The sequence below is a fragment of the Lactuca sativa genome, chromosome 4 (genome assembly GCF_002870075.4).
Source record: "Lactuca sativa cultivar Salinas chromosome 4, Lsat_Salinas_v11, whole genome shotgun sequence".
Lineage (NCBI taxonomy): Eukaryota > Viridiplantae > Streptophyta > Magnoliopsida > Asterales > Asteraceae > Lactuca > Lactuca sativa.
In genome coordinates, this window is record NC_056626.2 from 98,234,212 (window position 1) to 98,256,415 (window position 22,204).

General features: G+C 32.1%; 1 pseudogene; it reads left to right on the top strand.

Annotated features, from left to right (window-relative positions):
* LOC128133476 (serine/threonine-protein phosphatase PP2A-5 catalytic subunit-like) overlaps positions 1-21,517 on the top strand; it is a 48,143-nt pseudogene extending 26,626 nt beyond the window's left edge.
* Positions 21,518-22,204: the final 687 nt, after the last annotated feature.

The window sequence follows — 22,204 nt, forward strand, 5'->3', positions numbered from 1 at the left end:
ACAAATTTTTAAACAAAAGAAAAGTTTTTTTTATTTTTAGTTTTCTTACAATGGCGTTTGTGAAAAATTGTTGTTTATATGATTCCATTGATAGCAATATTGGAAAATGGATTTGATTCTTTCGTTTGTGGTAGTGTCATGATTTACAAAATAAGGAAAGATTCTCATCACCCAAGTTTTAGTTTGATAGAAACTTGGAATCATGCAACTTGTATTGTGTGATGAATGATAAATTTCATCTTTGAGAATTAAGACTAATTCCTTGTTCACATGTATGTGTAAATCAAGTGAAGGACTAGGAGATCGGGTACACTTGGTTGTGCACTAATCAGGCCCACCAAAAAGAACGATAAGGCTAGTCGTCATGATTTACTAAAGTTTAGTAAATATGGTTGTGCTTACAACTTTAAGTATAATTCGGAAACATTGGAAAAGTTTCAATGTATGGCAGGACGAATGAGAAGGATCAAATTAGGCAGAAAGATAAAAGTTTCTCCAATCTGAAAAGATAGGAGAGTACTTCAGTATCATGTTTTATGATCATCTTAATGATTATGAAAAACCATATCACAATTGATCCTCTAAGGACATCTTAATCCTTAGTGCATTTGTTTGACTAAGAAGAGGAATCGTGAATTGTTGAAATGGTTAAATCAAAAGATGAATCATATTTCGTTCCAAAATTGAGTCTTAGAGTAACACTCCAAGATCCAGCCTTGAGTGACATAATGTTAAGAAGGTTTAAAACACTTATCAAATGTATAGTAAAATGTTTTCTACTCATGTACATTTGAAATTGGTGGGTTGTGATGTTTTGGATAAAACAAAGACCAACTAAGGCCAATTGTGTGAAGTGTTTGTCTTGATAAGAATCCACACTAACTCTTAAATATTTGCTTTGTCAAGGAATGGTTCTTGACAAGAGAATATTATATAAAGAAGTTAGTGGGAGTCTTAAAGATCTTGAAAAGTTTCAAGAACTAATCAAGGGTATTGTTTATCACTAGCATACGACTTAAGGTTCGTAACCTATTGTGTTGAAATATTCTTGTTTATGTGCCCATTCCAGTTAAAGTTGACTATACATGTGAGTTCTATGAGTTCTCAGTTGTTTGCGTAACTACTTGGAAGAAATGGTAGGCCCTTGTGCTGCTAGGTAGCAAGAAGTTAAGATTGAACAAGTTCAGCCCATATGAGTTTGGATTTGTCACTAGCCTCCTCTTGTGGTTATGTTTTTGACAAATTCACATGGATAGGAACACATACACCATAAAATCTAAGTGTCATGAGGTTTCTCTTCGATTCATGAAAATGATGGTGAGGAAACGCTTTCACTAATTAGATTTTAAGGAGATAGAAATTGTGATATTTTCATTCTCAAATTCAGTTATGATTACGACATCCCTTTTCATAATTCAAATTGTGAGCAAAGGAAAAGGTCTAAAATTTTGAGACTATGATTACGGTATCCCTTTTCATAGTTCTAAAATTGTATAGACACACATGTGAGCTATCTAAGGAAAGGTGTATAAAGTCTTATCGAAGCGTCTCGTATCAGTTTGGTAAGAAAGTCAATAAGTATTGATTTCTAGAAGTTCAACTGATTTCTGGATACATGTCAAAGCTAGTGGGAGCATAAGTCTTATGCTAGTAAAGTAATTATAGAAAACAAAGGTTTCAATTCACCAAGTTTCATGGTTTGAAAAGTTGTTTTTGCTATAATTAAGGGAGAGGAATTCATACTTCATTTTAATTCTAAAATCTTAGATTGAGACTTTAGTCAAATTTAGTCAAGTATATATATGAATGTTATGTTAGAATGGTTCAACATAAGGAAATTCCATATATGGAAATATTATTTACGTTCTAAAATTCGACTATGATTACGGCATACCTTTTCATAGTTAGAATTATGAGAACATGGTAAATAGAAATAGAAATATTATAACTAAAGACTAGTCTAGTATCATATCTTTATGTAAGACATTATGAATTTTGTCCCATATGCTTCGGATTTAGGATCGATTATATGTGCTATAATATTCATCCTTTCTAAATTTCCCAAATGCCTAGGTCATTAAGAGGGAAAAAGGAATAGAGCCGAATAAGACTAAAATGATTAAGCAATTGTCGAGGACAATTTGAGATTTACCAAAGATTGGTTGCTCATGGACAACTGGAAGTATGGTGTAAATTTTTGGTAGGACCATATTGACATATTTTGAAAATAGGCAACTCTTGTTCAGAAGTGATAGTCAAAATGAGAATATGGAAATGTTTCCATAGGTGGAATTTATTAAATCAGTGTAAGATTAGAAAACTTAATGCAAGAAGGATGTTCAAAGGAATGTACTTTGATTGTGAGACTTCATTTCCATGGAATTTCTCTCTATTAGAATACTTTGTAATGTCTGTTGCCAAGTCTTTGTGACTTTTGTGCATAGTCATTACAAGAGGATCACTGCATATAGGTTTAGAATCTAATAGATTTCAGTAAATGACAAAGAATATTGTATTCTTACATATGTGGTAAAGATTTGGAATTGTGAAATGAGTTTCATTGAAATTGTGTTCAATTGATCTATTTCACAAAGAAAGGACCATACAAACATAGTGTGCATGCTTGTAGCATGGGATAAGTATTGTTTTACTTCAAGTATTAAGTTGATTATTTGAAACATTATACAATGAATAATGAGTAATCAATATGACTCAAAAGTTTTGGGGCGATATAGGATTAGTATTATTCTTGTGTTTCACTTTGCATGTTTTGATTTCCCAAATAACTAGGTTATTCAAACCATCCATAGTCAATCATACTTTGGAAGTAGGTATTGAGGCAAGACTGTCATGAATGGGTCTGTAGTGTGTCTAGGTGTTTTAGACATAGCTGCAGTATTCATGAGTGCTCCTGGAATAAGATTTGAGTATTGGACTAAACCCAAGCTCATTTGAATCACTTCATGGATTTTATCACGAGTGATCATCAGACAATAATATCTTATATTCTTGAAACGAAGAGATATGAGTTGCATTCTACGAGTCGGTTGCACATTGATAATGTGAAAACGCACCAGTAACTTGGTGTTATAAAACATATTGTTGTGTGCGATATGATAAGTAAATAGAGCAAGCATATAAGTCAAAGTTTATCCATTACTTTTACCCTTGGAAGGATAAAAGCGATATCTATGGGCCCCTCGATGATTTAGTGATGATAACCCCAAGTGCTCGGACGAGCCTGATTGATTTGATTTGTTCAATTAGTCGGTCGTCATAAATCGGAAATCGGGAAACAACATATGGACAGAGAGAATGATTATAATCCATGTCTCATTCCATATGATATCTAGAATGGAGGAATATATGATACCTTATCTAATGGACATGTCATTGACTAGGTCAGAGTTCGACAATGACTTTAAGAGTTACGATTGCTAGTTGGGTTTTGAAGTCGTACTTGCAATAATAGTTTTAGACTTATCCAAGTGGGAGACTATTGGATTAGATGTCTAAACTCATAACTATTATTGGTTTGTACTCGAACCGAGAGTAGCATGGTCCATTTGGGTTGCATAACACCAGGACAATTTGTTAGGATGGACTCTTGAGAAAAGGTTATATATGATTTATAAATATATTATAAGTTCTAATATATTAATATGAAATCATATGTTTTAATTAGTATTGATCAAGAGTTAATTTGGAATTAATTTAGTGATCAAAAGAGACTAATTAAATCTATGGGGACTAATTATGGTAATTAGTTATATTTATATGTGTTGGGATTATGATCTATGTTGGACCAAGTTTATGTATGGACACATAAAGAGTTGGGCTACATGAACCATGGATCATAGAACCATGGGTATTGATTTGGGTTATATCCATGACCCTTGGAACCCTACATATAAATATGTTCTCCATAGCCTAAAAACGCCACTTGTAACACTTGTAGTTCTTGGAGTTCTTGGAGGTGTTTTTGGTGCATGGAGATTCTCTATCAAGAGCCACCTTTGTCCTAGGTGAGTTGTGAGTCATTTAAGGCATTCATACTTTTGGTGCTAAGCTCTTAAGGCCAAATACAACAAGGATTCAAGCTACATAAAATGTATGTCATCCTAACTAGTATTTCATATTGTTAATGTCATTTGAATGCTAGTTATAGGCTTATTGCTTTGGAAACACCATTACATGTATAATTAGAGAAAACATAGATCCAAGGCATTTAGGGTTGTATGTGTACTATAGGATGTTGTAGTATACAAAACCCAACATAAATATGAGGCTTCCACTCTTGAAGTTCTTGCCTCATTCTCTCTTGATATGGCCGAGAGTTTCTCCTTCCCTCTCCATATCTTCTCTTGTATTGCACTTTGAAGATTTGATGCTTGCATTTTGCTCTCTTTGAACCATACTTGGGTTTGGTTCAAAGCTTAAGAGTTTTGTACAAAGAACTAGCATTCTACATCAAGTTGATTCATTGTTGGTGTCTCAAAAGGTTCCACATTCTTCATCAACTTCCAAGCATCCCAAGAGGACCCAAAGAACTACAAAGGTTGTTATTTCTTCACCTCTTCTTTAGTTGGTGTTTTAATCTTTATAAAACTTGCAAGAAGATCCTTGGTGGGTATAAAAGGTTTATGTTATTTCAAAAATCAAAGTCTTCCGTTGCCATATTTTTCTTGTTTATGAAACTACTTTTTGAACTAAAACCCAACAATGACTTTTAGCCTATTAGTCTTATTGGTGTTTAGTTGTAAGTATTGAGAATTCAAGATTTGTTAAGGAGAGACAGATTCTTGATGGTCCAATGATGCTTAATGAAATTGTGGGATGGTATAAGAAACGAAAAAATAAGTTGATGCTCTTGAAGATTGATTTTATAAAAGGCATATGACGTATTATCTTGGGATTTGTTGGATCAAATGATGGAATTTATGAACGTTGGTGAAAATATTGGTCATGAATCCAAGCATATGTGATCCCAGCTTGGTCTTCTATTCTGGTTAATGGGTCTCCTACACCTAAATTTGAGTTACAAAGAGGTTTAAGGCAGGGATATCCTTTACCGCCTTTTCTCTTTATCATAGTAATGGAAGGGGTCCATGTGGATAAAGAAGATCCTATTGCTGTAAATCTGTAATAGGGGCGGATAACATTTCAGTCTCTTACATATTCTATATAGATGATGCTATAATTTTGTGCCAGTGGATGCAAAATATATTGTTAATATGGTGAGCATCCTACAATGTTGTTAATTGGTGTCAAACCTTAAAATAATCTTCACAAGTATAATGTTTATGGTGTGGGGGTGACGTTTGAGGAGATCAAGGATTATGCTTTTGTTATTGGGTATAAACTTGATAATTTGGCTTCTATTTATTTAGGTTTACCAGTGGGACAAAACATGACAAGGGTTGTAGAATGGAATAACATGATGGATAGAGTTAGATGAAAATTATCTTTTTGGAAGGTTATAACTTTATCTATAAGTGGTAGATCGATGTTACTTAAGTCGGTGCTAGCCTCGCTAGGAATTTATTATATGTCGATTTTTCTTATGCCTGTAGGAGTGGCTAAGAAGCTTGAAGCCACTTGTGCTAATTTTTTTGGGTAGTGATGATTTTAATAGAAAAACTCATTTAGATATAATGGGAGTTTGTTCTAAATTATAGACAAATAGGGGTATTGATATAGGAAGTATGATGGCATTTAAATTTGCTTTTTGCAGAAATGGTGCCGAAAATTTCTTAATGATGAAGGTTTGTTATGCGTGAAGGTCATAAAAGCTTTGTATGGTGAGTATGAAGGGGTTTTTGGAGGTGTTGTGGTAAATAGTGGATCAAGTCCTTGGCATCGGTTTTTGGCTTCGTACAAAAGATTAGAAGACCAATGTGTGATGTCGAAGATGGTTCCTAAAAAACATGTTGGAAATGGGGCTAGAATGAGATTCTAAAAGGATTGTTGGGTGGGTAATCAAGATTTTTTTCTTAGTTTTACTACGCCTTTTGAGTTACAAATCGATATAGATTCTACTATTGCTAATAGACTGCTTGAAGGTATTTGGAATTGGCATTGTAAAGGCCTATATGAGGAGGTGTAGAGCTTACTCAATTAACAACTTTGATTTATGTACTTATAGATGTAAACCTATTAGTTTAGGAGGATAAATGGTCGTGAGATATTGATAATTCATGTTCTTTTACAGTTAGCAAGACTAGAAGATGGATTAATGAGGATGTATTACCTATTTTAGATCATCATATTAGGTGGAATAAAATGGTCCCAAGGAAAGTAGATATCTTGATTTGGAGAATTTTACTTGAAAAAATCCCTACTAGGCTTAATTATGAATATCAGGGGATTAACAATCTGTATATTTTATGTCTGATTTGTACTGTGGCTATAGAACACTTGGATCATTTGTTTATAATGTGTGAGCTGGCAGAAAGAACTCGGAATTTGATCTTTAAATGATTGGAAATTCAACTCCCTTTGTTTGACATAGTTCATGAATTGTTCTATGCGATTAATAATATGATTTGTAGTGCTAGAAAAAGGAAGTGATAGATGTAATCGCTTGCACAACACTATTGTTTCTATTGAGGTTCCAAAAGGATATGTTATTCTCTACTACAAAGAGAAGAAGATATGAAATATTTGACTACATTAGAGAATTGTCGTTTTTGTGGTTTTGTAATCGTAATAGAAAACTCTTTTTTAATCGGGTTTGTTCAATGTAACAACCTCTAAACTTTTTGTAATTGGTTTTTGTTCCTAGCTCTTTGCTAGTGTTCTTTTTAATATGTAGTTTTTTCAAAAAAAAAAAAATAAGACAAAACGACAAATATGTTCCACGTGGTATGCATTTTCTCCCGGATTTGTTCCTAATCATAATTTTTTTGTATTGGTGTTTATTTTGACCATGTTTGTATGTGGAAAAGGTCTCTTCCTTAATTGAAAAAAACTATTATACGCTTTTTTTTTTTTAATATTTAATAAATATTAAAAATAAATGGGTCTCTTTCTCACACACATACTCTCTCTTTCTCTCTCTCTCTCTCTCTCTCTCTCTCTCTCACTCTCACTCACTCACACACACACACACACACCAAAAAAACACGAGACCCATTTGGCCATTTCTCACATTCTCTTCCTCCCTCACCTATAGTCACACCATGAAATACTCCACTTCCCCCAAAATACCACCACCATCTCCGTCGGATACAAACATTAACACAATCACATGTATTTCAGTTAACCAAGCCTTCATGATCAAGACACGAAAAGTTGATTTGAATATTGATGATGAAAACCAATTGAAATCATTGACAAACTAGGTGAAATCAAACATAGTAATTGAAATATCAGAGCCATCTTGGCAAAAATCCATAGCTTCTACAATTTGCTAGAGGCGGTGGTGAGATTGATGCTGACTACAGGGGTCCATTTGCCCGTAAATTACCAGTAGAAAATAGGGAGAAAGCCCTTTGTTATGAACATTTTTGTTGCCTAGAAATAAAAACAAATTGATTTCTCTTTCTTCTTTCTTGAATCCGAATTTCATGTTCCCTTAAAAAATTGATACATATGGTCTGGTAAAGATGATGAATCCATGTTTCTTTCGTACGACATCTTGGGTGCTTATAGGAAGAAGATATATATGTTGGAACTGATTTACATGAGTGATATGCTAATCACAATATCGTCTTCTTTGATGCGCGTTTCTTACTTTTATAGAATTCAAACTTACAATTTTCAAAGTGGTCTTTGGATTTGTAGGAGGGAAGCATGCTTGTGTAGATCTTACTGGGGTCTCCCTCTCGCTAGTTTGAGGAGTGGGGGTTTCACAACAAATCATGTCGCTTTGAAAGTTGTTTTGTGCAAAGTAGCAGAGCATGCATAGAAAATCAACATGTGTTTATACCTTTTGCCTTTGATACCTTTAGTTTTCTCGCACCAGAGGTGGTGGACCTTCTCAACAGAGTCCAATGGGTCATGCATTCTAATTTTATATCTCCTAGAGCCACATATATTGTTTTCAAAAGAATTAGTTTTGCCATTTAGGAAGGGCTAGTGACACATCTTGTTGCCTATTTGCCTTCCGTCGATATGTATTAAATTTTTTTTATCATCTTATAAATTATATTTACTTTTCAAATTCAAATTCCGATATTGTTAAGATTTAAAAATAAAATTTTGACATTTATATTTTGTGTAGATTAACTTGAAAGGGCTAGATGGGATTCAGGGACCGGTTTATGTGGGGAATGGTTGTTATTTCAATCGACGAGCTCTATATGGATACCACCTCGTTTTAACAGAGCCTAATTTAGAAGCAAATATCATTGTGAAAAGATGTTGTGGCTCACAAAAGAAGTCAAGAGACGTTAACAAAATGTAGATGGATAAAAAAGTAGTGATGAAAAGACCGATATCTAACACTTCGATTTTAAACATGGATGATTTGACGAGGGTGTTGAAGGTTTGACTCTGAGTCTTTCACATTCAACTTTTTGACTGCAACTTGTTTGTCTTGTTCCATTGATGTTAACTAAATTCTTTGTTTTTGAAAGGTTATGCTGAAGATAGATCGTTACTAATGTAACAAAAGAACTTAGACAAGTGATTTGGTCAATCACCTGTATTTGTTGTGGCAACGTTCATGGAAATAGGGGAATTCCCTCCACTACCAATCCCACTACCCTTTTGAAGGTACATGTTGTTACCTGTGGATATAAAGATAAAACTGAGTGGGGGTAAAGAGGTAATTTCACCCTTCTAGCTTCTAAAATATTGTTGTACATTGTCACCGGAAAAGCACTAATTTTGTTGTTAGTTATTTGTCTATAAGCAGATTGGATGGATTTACGGGTCTATGACAAAATATATTTTATTTGTATTCAAGATGTCATAGCACGTTTCTTAAAACATCGATGCACATGGCTTGGTTGACTGAAATACATACGATTGTGTCAATGTTTGTCTTCGACCGAGATGGTGGCGATGATTTTGGGTGTGGTGGAGTATCTGATGGCATAATGGTGGGTAAGGGAGGAGGAGAATGTGAGAAATGGCCAAAAAGATCTTGCGTTTTTTAGCTCAGATATATATATATATATATATATATATATATATATATATATATATATATATATATATATATATATATATATATATATATATATATATATATATATATATATATATGGGTCCATTTATTTTTAATATTTAGAGTAAATTACATGCATGGTCCATATAATTTGGAGTAATTTGCATGCTTGGTTCCCGAAACTTTTTTTTAAACTCGAACGGTCCCTAAGTTGTATTTTTGTTCCGCGTTGGGTCCCTGATAGACCTAAAATGATTACCCTTATTTATTTTCTTTTATTTTTCAGATTTATTATTATATAAAAAATCATAAACCTCCTCATCTCTGCCTCCTCCCTCTTTGATTAGAGTTCTCTATCCCATTCGATTATATCCCCTCCTCCCTATCTTCGTCATCATCATCTCCGGCAAGCATCATGGCCACCATTGTGTCCCGTAGCCATCATCGTCTCCGACATCTTCCAACAATGGTGTTTGCTTCTATAATTTTCATAGGATAAAGCTAATGAATATCAAACTAAATCAAAACCCAAACAAACTCAAATCAAAATTAAACTTTTTACCTTGTAATCAAAACTAAACAAAATCAAAATCAAAATCCTGAAAAGCGAAACTTGATGAAAATCCTAAATGCAAGAAACAAGCGAGGGTTCCAGATTCATCATCTTCTTCGCTTGAACCACCATCTGCAATCATCGATGAAATCCACCATGATTAAACCTATAACCTCTTTCTCTTATATGCTTCCCCTTTTGACCCTACCCGATTTGGTTATCTTCTCCGACCACACCATCATATGAATCATGTTTTGATAACTACTGAAACTCAGAAATGGAAAAGTGCCACCACCCTTTCGGAGAAATCAAATTTCTCTTTTGTGGTTCCTATGGAAAATTAAAATTTTGAAAACATCTACTCAGAGATGCAACAAATCAAACCAATATGAAGCAAGCCCATTATTCTGGTTCGACTTTTTCCCGATGAATTGCAACTTCGTGTTTTTCCGGTAAGTAAAGGATGAAGAACTCTAATCGGAGAGGGGGAGAGGCAAAGATGAGGAGGCTTAGTGGGTCGAGTTTTTATAGAATGAAAAGAAAGAATACAGAGAGGGGGCACCGAAAATGGAGTTTCGTTATCTCTAGCAATAGCCCTATGGATTCGATGGCAAGATCGGGGAAAGGGATGGGCATGAAGGAATGAATAAAGGGAAATCAACTTTTCTTTTACTAGGGTGTACGATTAGATTGAAGGTTTAAGATTTTTTAATTTTTGTTTTTATATTTATTTTATATAATAATAAATTAGACAAATAAAAGAAAATATATAAATAATTATAATATAGTCATTTTAAGCTAATTGGGGACCTAACATGCAACAAAATACATATTAGGGATCGTACAAGTTAAAATGTTTTAAGAACCAAGCATACAAATTACCAAACCACAGAGACTATTCGTATAATTTGCTCTAATATGTATTAAGTACAAAGAAAATTATTAAAAAGGGAAGAATGGTATAATAGTCTTTTCAAATTAGGAGGAGACCTTTCTCACATACAAACATGGTCAAAAGGACCAGCAATAAAAAACAATTATGGTTTGGACTAGATCCCGAAAAAAATGCATACCACATGAACCATTTTTACAGTTTTGTCAAAAAGTAATATAAATAAATAAATAAAAGAAAAGAAAAAATATTAAAAATGATAAAATATACTTTTTACATTGATTATATACCACTCGTACAAAAATTTCATGCGATTTAAACTATCGTTATATTTATGAAAAACATTTCGCTATTTTAAACAAACAACTATATTTTATATACCAATCATTCAAAAATTTCATACAATATAAACTATCGTTATATTTCTGCAAAAACATTTCTCTATTTTAAACAAACAATCAAAATATAGGAATATGTATGATATAATTTGGTTCGGCTATTAGTCAAAACCAAACTATAACCAGTATAAATGACTAATACATTTTTGTAGTTATTGAGTATTGATTAATATTGTTTTTCTTCCAACAATTTCATTCGATTAATGATTATTATCAATGGTTAATATCATTTAACCATAAGGGTCCAAAATAACATAAAAAGCAAAAAAAAAAATACTTTGCTATAAAAAGTGTAAAAACATAAAATACATTGCTATGAAAAAAATGAATGATTGAATGTACAACAATATTAATTTGATTCAAGATTAACTATCTCATAAAATTCTAAATAAATTCTCTTTTAGATTTCAATTCATATTATAATTACACATTATATATATATATATATATATATATATATATATATATATACACACACACACACACAGAGGAGAAGGATCAGTTCATGAGAACCCGATAACTAAACAAGGGTTGTTAGATTAAAATAATAGAAGGTCATGATGTTTTGTGGCATTTTTGTAAATACTTTAAAAACATAATATACATGCGTATCTTCCTAAAATTAATCAAAGGGCATTTTAGGTATAATATCCCATATCAAATCTATTGTTCGCGTCAAACTCATTCTGTATTCTCTCTCTCTCTCTCTCTCTCTCTCTCTCTCCCCCCCGCTTCATATATCCTCCTTGACGACGGACGATTCACGATTTGTCTTCCTCCTCCAAACGACCTTCTTCTCTGATCCGAGATTTAATCATCATTCCATATCTCGTCTCGTTACAGCTTCTAAATCCAGATCCTAGTCGATCTAGCTATCATCATCGATGATCATAAATCTATATGAAAAACGAAATTGCCACAACAGCCCAAGTTTCATTGTTGCAGATCATGAACAAAATGAAGGTGCGATGTGGCATTCAAGGTGTCAAAGGCGATCAATTGAGATGGAATGACCCTAGATAGTCGTCACTGACGAAGTCAATTCCACTCTTCGGACCGAATTCTATCAGGTGTGAAATAGTTTATTGTATCTCGTTGTTTATGTGACTATGTGTATCAATTACAAGCAAGATCCGAATCGTAGTCTCTCGTAAGTAATTATAAGTTGAATAGTTTTTTTAGTAATGTTGTAATCAGATTGTTAATACTAAATACAGATCATGGATATTATTCTGTGGAGACTTTGTCACTCTTGGTGGCTTTAAAAGTTTGTTATAGAGACAAACTTACGATTCTTAGAGGAAATCATGAGAGTTGGCAGATCACTCAAGTGTAAGACTAAAAGAATCATTGCATAATCATATTGTTTACTTTATGACTGGTTGATTACTCATATAGTCATATACATCTTTGGTAAAGACTCATATATGGATTCTATAATGAATGTTTGAGAAAGCATGGAAATAGAAATGTATGGAACCATTTACCTTCCACTTATAACACTTATCGAGAGCTAGGTTTGAATAATTACAAATGTTTTTCATCCTTATTCCTTCATCTTATCTCATATCTAACGTATATGTTTTGTTGCAACATATTTGTTTATAGGTGTTCTTCTTGCATGGAGGACTTTCACCATCTCTTGATACTCTAGACAATATCCAAACATTAGAACGGATACAAAAGGTACAATATAATTCACAAATAAACAAAAACGTGTATAATTGGTAATCTTGTTATTGATTTTGGTGAGTTTGGTTGTATCTATAGGTTCCACATGAAGTATCGATGTGTGATCTATTATGGTCCGATCCAGATGATAGATGTGGATGGGGTGTTGGCTTAGGTGTCTAAGCCCATAACTATAATTGATATATACTTAAATTGATAGTAGCACAATTCTTTTGGGTTGCCCTCAAAACTAGCGATTAGACAGATGATTTTGGAGAAAGAGGTTGATTTTTTATTTGATAATAAATTGAAATAAATAATTTGTTAATAGATTATGAGACTAATATATTAATTTGAAATAGTAATATTTAATTAATATTTAATTAGAAATTAATTGGAATTAATTCCAGGATTAAAAGAAATAATTAAAAGTGTGCGGACTGAATTGTAATTGTTCAATAGTTGGGAAAGACGCAATCTAGAACCATCCATAAAGTCGGTACAATTTTGTTGGAGCCTAAGCGTTTCTAGAATAATCCCTGGTGGATAAACAGGAGAGTGGATAATTACCCGGTGTAAGATAATCTTGGATTTGGGTTTATCTAGGGTTTCGTGACTTCACCATAAATAGGGTATAACCCTATGATTTTCGGACAACCCTATTTAGAAGAGATCCGGGTGAAAATTTGATCCTCTCTCCTCCTTCTCAATCATTCTTCATTGCTAGTGTTGGGTGTGAACCATTAGAGGCGTGCAATTTGTGACTCTTGCTCTCAAGGCTTCAACAACACAAGGATTTGGATTGTTATTACAATATAACAATCAAGGTATGAATCTTCTAACCATAATTGTGTATCTTGATTATATACTAGAGTTCTAGGGTTTTTCTATTTAGTTGTTCAAGTTGTATGTTCAATTACAAAACATAGATCAATTTATTTAGGGTTGCATGTACACATAGGATTTATAGGTTTTGTATAATATCCACCAGTGGTATCAGAGCGTAGCTTTAGTTTTCTATTGAATTGATACAATTGGAGAACTTAAACAAGGAGGAGAAAACAGAATCGTCATTATGATCATCAAACAGTATGTGATGTTCTTCTAACACGACATGTTGGCCTGCAAAATCGGCCCAACACGACATGGTGATCGTCTTCCATGGTGTGTGAGCTGTTAGATCCAAAATTTTGTGCCTTATCTGCCTAATTTGTTTTTATATGATAATTAGTTGCTATTCTTATTCTCCAAATCTGATTTTGATGTATCTATGATAATAAATTAAAAGCTTAGAAGTTAGGAGATAAGTATTTGACTTAATTAGAAGTTTTTTTTTATTAATATGATTATTTTTTAAGTGTATAAATAAATCTAGATATTAATTGCGATAAATAATTAACGTTAAATAATATTTGGTATTTTGAAAAGTTTAAAAATACATCCTTATGGATCTTATTATTAATTTAATTAAGTGATTAATTAAAAGATAATTAATAAATCCATAAAATGGTTTAAATTTAATTAAATTAAAAGTTTAATTTATTAAAAGATTAAACCCTTGGAATTTTAAAATGTTTTAAAATACACCTTATACTATATGTAAAATCAAAAGTTTAATATTTACTATATGTATATGACTAAGTCAGTTGAACCGCTAGTATGCCTCATTCATGAAGCCGATCTATAAGGGGACTTTAAGGAAGCGACCTACAAAATGACTGCCATTAGGTATCCACTGTTACCCACCGCTCCCTTAATTGGCGGAGGGTCGTTAGCTGAACGGGTTTGATAGGACATAACCTCATTAAAAGTATAATGATGAAAACTAAATAAAACTAATTTTCTAAAATCTCACTCTTAGTTACTTTAGGAAAAATGTGAATTTGATGCTAATCTATGAAATTGCACATTACAAATTATAAGTCATTAGTGGAGTGTGTGTGGCTAACTGGCACACTAATATCGGACTAATAAAGGGTGGTAATGGGTATCTCGATAATTATTGTTGATTAATGGAGCGCATGTGGTTAACCGACACATTAAAATGAGATGATAAATTACATCAAGAGTACCAAGCTAATTTGCATGGTTATTCACATCTCGTTTGTGATCCTCAGTATCCCAGTCATAAAAGTGAGAGCATAATCAAGATTAAACATGCCATTAATTAGATTAAGTGAATCTCAAAATATCTACGAGCTTCATAATATTGAAATTGGTAAATGCATTACCTTCCTAAAATCAACTTACTTGAATTCTTTTCTATTATAGATGTCAAGTCAAGACAACAATGGTCTTCCTCGTTCTTTGGGAAGTGGTTTTCCTCTTCCTTCTTAAGATGATATTCCACATGTTAATCAAGGTGAAAGAATGTCCCCTTCTTTAAGCAACGGTGGAATTGGAAGTCATGCTTCTTCAACTCTTCCTCCTCCACCTCCCGTGACTCTTCCTAAGTCATGTTGTCTTCAAGCTGAAAAATAAGAAGTTACTCAAGCCCTGTTGGCATGTAAACATCAAGATGGAAAGTCTGTGTGTGCGCATGTTCTGAAAATGAAATTGTACATTGACAGATTGGGTATGTTGGGTGTCGTTTTCCCAAGGGAGCTAGCCATTGACTTGGTTCTACTTTCGATTCTTGAATAATATAGTCAGTTCATTAAAGACTACTATATGAGTGACCACAATGTGACCATAATTGATCTGACACATATGTTGATTGTTGCTGAAGCAGAAATGCTTAAGAGCACAAGTCAAGCAAAAGTGTTTGAAGGACCTGTCTCCCAAATTTCCATGGACATTGATGATGGCAACAATGGTAGTCCAGAAAAGGTTTCTCTTGACAATGGAAAGGGATCGGCCAATGTCAAACCCTTTGAACATATGGTAAAGAGAAATCCTAGTTCTGAGATAGTTCCATGCGCTAATCCAAAAAGCTCCATATGTTTCTATTGCCAATTGGAGGGGAATTGGTTGTGAAGCTTCCCTGACTACCTGAAAGATCCTAGAGATGGTAATGTCAAATTATGTGAGTCCACTACAGGTACATCCATTATCTAACTCCATTATTTTAAATAACTTCCTATTCATTGATTCTTAATACAAGATGCGATGATCACATTTTGATGTTTTGAAGGATCTAAGAGAAAGAATGAATCTTGAGAAGAGTAAGTTTCATCTGATCGTGAAAGATAGATTTATGTCGCATGGTTCGATGATCATATTTGTGAGCTACTGCTTAGGAGTTATGATAGATTTCTCAGGAAATGTCTAGAAAGATTGTTTTTCATTTCTGCCTTGTAAGGACAAGTTCAAAAATTTTCGTTTATTATTAATAAAAGTGAAATTTTGGTTGGTTTACTTTATATTTCCTTGTAATGGCATTTATGAAAGTGTTGGTTACATTTCTATTGTTAGCAATATTAATTGTGGATTTGATTCTTTTAATATCACTTGTGGTATTACCATAATTAACCAAGTGAAAAGGAATTCTCATCGCCCAAGTTTCAATTGGATAGAAACTTGGAGTCATGCAATTTGAATTGTATGATGTATGAGAATCTTGATCTTTGGAAGATTATGAATAGTTCATTGATTGCATGTTTATGTAAGTCACAGTGAAGGATTGATGGATCTAGTACACATTAATGTGAACTATTTAGATCCACCACAAAGGATGATAAATTTATTCGTTATGATTTACCAATATCTTCAGTAAATATGGTTATGTTTATAAGATTCAACACAATTCGGATACTTTGAAATATTCAAAGAGTAGCAAGACGAATATGATGAATCTGTTAGGCATAAAAGATAATAGTTTCTCCAATCTGAAAGGAAATGAGAGTACTTTGGTATCATGTTTTATGATCATCTTAATGATTGTGGAGCTATATAACAATTGATCCTCAAAAAACATTTTAGTGCAATTGTAAGAAGAGGAATCAGATATTGTTAAAATGGTTCAATCGAGAGATGAGTCATACGTCGTTTCCAATCATGTTTTAGAGCTATGCTCTAGTTACTACACATCGTATCATGAAACTTATATCTTACTAAGTAGGTTTATAACACCTCATGAAATGTGAAGTAATAATGTTTTCTTACTCTGGCACATTTGGAATTGGAAGTTATGATGTTTTGGTTAAAACAAAGGATAAACGAAGACCTTGTCGATATTCCACACTAACTTTTGAATATTTGCTTTTGCTCGTCAAAGAATGCTCCTTGAGAGAGAAACATATATGTCAAAAAGTCAGTGGGAGTCTTATTCATCTTGAAAAGTTTTAGGAGTCGATTGAGAATAAACCTTTTAGTTATCCCTAGCACACGACCTGAGGTTGATGACTTATCGTGTTAATTTGACACACTTTTGTTTCTGTGCACCTTCCAGTTGAGTTGGGCAATGCTTATGAGTTCTATGGTTCTCATTTGATTGCAAAAGATAGAGCACGTTGGTCAGTGATAGTACATTGGTCAATGGAGGTGAGTTTCTTAAACAACATGGAAGCGCTAGTAGGCCCTTATGCTACTAGAGGGAAAGAAATTAAGAAAATGTAAAGTTCAGTCCATGAAAGCTAAATTAAAATTTAAATTTTTCATAAATCTTGTAATATGATTGTAGGATGGAAATAATAGATTCACATGGATGGGAACACATACACCATAAAATCTAAGTGGCAAAAGGTTTCACTCTAATTCATGAAAATGATTCTGAGGAAACACTTTCTCTAATAGATTTTAAAGATTTGATAAATATCGTTATAGTTAGTGGTTGTGATAATTGCATTCTCAAATTCACAATATGATTACCACATCCCTCTTCATAGTTCGAATTGTGAGAAATGGCAAGGAAGTGTTTGAACTTTAAGGACATATGCTTATAAGTTCTGAAAGGGTTTAAACTCACACATATGCTATCTAATGAAAAGTGTATAAGCTTGCAAAGTCTGACTAAAGACTTGTAGAAGCATCACATACTAGAAATATGCAATTTAGTAGGAAAGTCAAGAGTATTGATTTCTAGAAGTCCATTTGATTTATAGGTACATGTCAGAGCTAGTGGGAGCATAATTGTTAAGCTAGTGGGAGCATAATTGTTATGCTAAGTGTTGCAAGTTGGCAATACTATTTGTAGGAAACAAATTCTACAAATTTGCAAGTTGCAAAGTTTGGAAATTGTTTCGCTATAAAAGGATTGGAGAGGGCACTCATACTTCTTTTCGAATCTAAAAGCTTTAGATTGCATAGTTTAATAAAACTTATTCATGGACATATATGAATATCGTTTTGATGTAGTTCAACATAGGAAATTCGATATATGAGAATATTATAGCTAGAGACTGAACATATATCAAGTCTTTATGTAAGACATTATGAATAATGTATCATATGCTTCAGATGTAGGATTGATTATATATGCTATAATATTCACTTATTTTGATTTTTCCAAATGCCTACGACATTAAGAGGGAAAAGGACTAGAATTGGGTGAGACTAAAGTTGTTGAACATGTGTCAAGAACATGATGAGGATATACCAAAGGATTGGTTTATTGTGGACAATTGGAAGTATAAAATTGGTTGGAATGACCATAGTGACATGCCTTAGATTGGGATGATTCATTATCAAAAAATTAATGGTAATATGGGAATATGGAAATGTTTCCATAATGGGAGTTGATTATTAATATCTATATGAGTTAGAACCTTAAATACAAGGAAGGTGTTTAAGGAGTGTATCTTGAATATGAGACTTCATTACCATGGAATTGTTTTAAGTAACAAAGTTTAAATGGAGCCTTGAAAAAAGGATATTGCATGTAAGGTTGAACTATAATACATTTAGTAGTAACATGAATTTGAATTTATAAAATGAGCATCATTGGAATAGTGTCTAATCATTCTGTTCACAAAGGAAGGACAATAGAGAGACATAGTATGCATGTTTATAACATGACATGACTGATGTTTAATTCAAGTGTTTAGTTGGTTACTCGAAACATTATATAATGAATAAAGTCTAATTAATATGGTGATTAAATAATAAGAGTTTTATTTATATTCACTAGTTTTGAGACCATAGTTAATTAGGTTATTATTGCGTTTCACTTTGCATGTTTTACTTCCAGAATAAGTTGATTATTTGAAAATCCACAGTGGCTCGTACTTTTGGAAGTAAGTAGCGAATGAAGACTATCATGAATTGAATTGTAGATTGTCTATGGGGATTAGACATAACAATAGTTTGCTGCAATATTCGTGACTACTTGGAAAATGAGGATTTTGAGTATTGGATTAACCAACGTTCAAGAATTACTTCATGGATTTTATCACGAGTAATTTTGAGATGATAATATCTTATATTCTTGAAACATAGATATGTGAGTTTTTGTTTACAAGTCGGTTGTACATTGATAATACATAAACACATCAGTAACTTGATGTTATAAAATGTGTTGTTGTGTGTGATTTGATGAGTGAATAGTACAATCATATAAGTCGAAGTTTATTCATTCCTTTTTCTCTAACGGGAAAAGCGATATCTGTGGACCCCTCGATGATTTGATTTCGACATCTAAAGTGCTTGGTTAAGCTTGGACTAAATTGATGTGTTCAATTAGTAGTCTGATTTCATTCGTCGTAAATCAGAAACCGGGAAAGAAATCTTGGACAATGAGATTGATCATAATCCATGTCTCATGTCTATACAATATATTGTAAAATGGAGGAATATTTGATCACTTATCTTAGCACACGTAACTTACTAGGTTAGAGTTCGACAACAGCTTGGAGAGCTACAATTCTCTAATCAGTGGTTGAAGAATATATTGGAAACTATAGTTATTAGACTTATCCAAGTGGGAGACTATTGGATCAGGTATCTAAGCCCATAACTATAATTGGTATTTGATAGTAGTACAGTCAATCGTTTTGGGTTGCCTTCAAAACTAGCAATTGGATAGATGATTTTGGAGAAAGACATTAATTTATTTTTTCATAATAAATTGAAATAAATAATCTCTTAATATATTAATTTGAAATATTAATATTTAATTAATATTTAATCAGAAATTATTTGGAATTAATTTCAGGATTAAAAGAATTAATTGAAAGTGTAGGGACTGAATTATCATTGTTCAATAGTTGAGCAAGAGGAAAATCTAGAACCATCCATAAAGTGGGGATGATTTCTTGGAGCCTAAGGGTTTCTAGAATAATACTTGGTGGATAAATAGGAAAATGGATAATTACCCGGTTTAAGATAATCTTGGATTTTGGGCTTTTCTAGGGTTTCCTAACTGCACCATAAATAAGGTATAACCTTATGATTTTCGTCTAACCCTCTTTAGCAGATATCTAGCTGGAAATTTGAGCCTCCCTCCTCCTTCTCAATCATTCTTCCTTGCCAGTGTTGGGTATGAACCATTAGAGGCATGACATTTGTGAAGCTTGCTCTCAAGGCTTCAACAATATAAGGATTTGAATTGTTATTACAATATAACAATCAAGGTATGAATCTTCTAACCCTAATTGTGTATTTTGATTATATAATTGAGTTCTAGGGTTTTTCTATTTTGTTGTTCAAGTTGTATGTCAGTTAGAGAAAATGTAGATCAAATTATTTAGGGTTGCATGTACACATAAGATTTATATCTTTTGCATAATACCCATTAGCGGGCTCTTACCATATAGTGTTGGGTATACATTTGGACAAGATATCACGTCTCAGTTTAATCATATGAATGGATTCTCTCTCATTTCAAGATCCCATCAGCTTTTCATGGAGGGTTTTAATTGGTGCCAGGTTCGTAATTCATACAAATCCTCATATTCATAAACAATGATAAAATGAAACAAGTTTGGATTGTTTTGTAATTTTTATATTTAAGAAAAGAATGTGTTAACTGTGTTCAATGCTCCAAATTACTGTTACAGCTGTGGAAATATAACTGCCATTCTTGAAATAGTAGGACATATAGACCAATTGGGAACTCAAAAAGGTGTTATGTTTCCTACGCATCCCAAAATCACATACATCAATATTCAAATAAACAAGACAATTAAAATGTTAAATGTGACGTCACTCATGGTCACGTGAAAAGGACAATAATATCATTCTAAAATTTTCAACTACATACAACAACACCAAATTAAATTGGAATTTTATTTGTTTGTGTATGCTATCATCCTATTTCTATTTCTTTCTATTACAACATTGTTTTTTCAATGTTTCTATTCTGAAAGCGTGTTTGAAAAATCTACCCAATAATACCATTATACTTTCACTTTTTGTAATCACAAGTCACATATTCCTAATCCAATTGGGGTTAGGGTTCACCTTATTTGTAATCCAAAAAAGTGAATTACATATGAATTACATATGAATCACATGTAATTCACATATGAATCACATGTAAATCACATATAAATTGCATGTTATTTACACAATAAATCACAAGTTATCACATATGAATGACATGTGATTCACATGTAAATCACAAGTGAACCATATATGAATTACATGTGTATCATAGGTAAATCACAAGTGAATCATATATGTATTACATGTGATTCATATGTAAATCACAAAGTGAATTATGAATTACGTCTATATGCACACATGCATTTTGTGTGAGTGTTCTTCGTTAATTTTTTTTTAATTTTTATTGTGAATTTTACATTTGAATTTTAAAAGATACAATCGCATGTGAATATCATATTATATTATCACATATGAATATTACATAATATATACATATGCATTTTTGTGAGTGTTTTTGCATTAAACAATTTTTTTTTTTAAATTTTCTTGTAGATTTAAATAAAGAGTTTGTGGAGAATATTAAAGAGGTGGAAATTGATGAATTAAAGAAAATATGGAAGTCTTGACATGAAGATATGAAAACTCTTTATAATGTCGTAGCATTTTTTTGTTTTTTATATTTTATTTTGTATCGAATAAAATACTTGTAATTTTTGGTATATAGATTAGTAAACAAAAAATAATGTTTTTTTAATAATCTAGTTATGGTTATTATAGTATAAGAAATATTCATATGCACTTGAAAAATTATGCGTATATATACCTAAAACGCTGATTTAAAAAAAAATCATTTTTTTTAAATTCATGTTTTCTAAAAAAAATTAAAAAATCTGAATTTTTTAAAAAATAAAAAATTATTATTTTTTATAAAAAAAATACAAAAATTTGATTTAACATGCTAATTTTTAGATATTTTTTATAATATTTCCAATAACACAAAAAATTAAACATTAAATAACATTGGTAAGATGATGATAATGTCCTTAATGAGTTAATACTAATCTAGCGTTCCATCTTAAGTTTTCGGGTTCTCGAAAAACTATGAGTTCTTAACGGATCTCACCTATATATATATATATATATATATATATATATATATATATATATATATATATATATATATATATATATATATATAACATTTATTAATATTATTGTTTCGATTTGATTTATAATGCTTTGGTTTTAGATGAAAAACAATAACCGAATCATATGTCCTTGAACAATCAAAATTAGAAACTACACCACCTCTT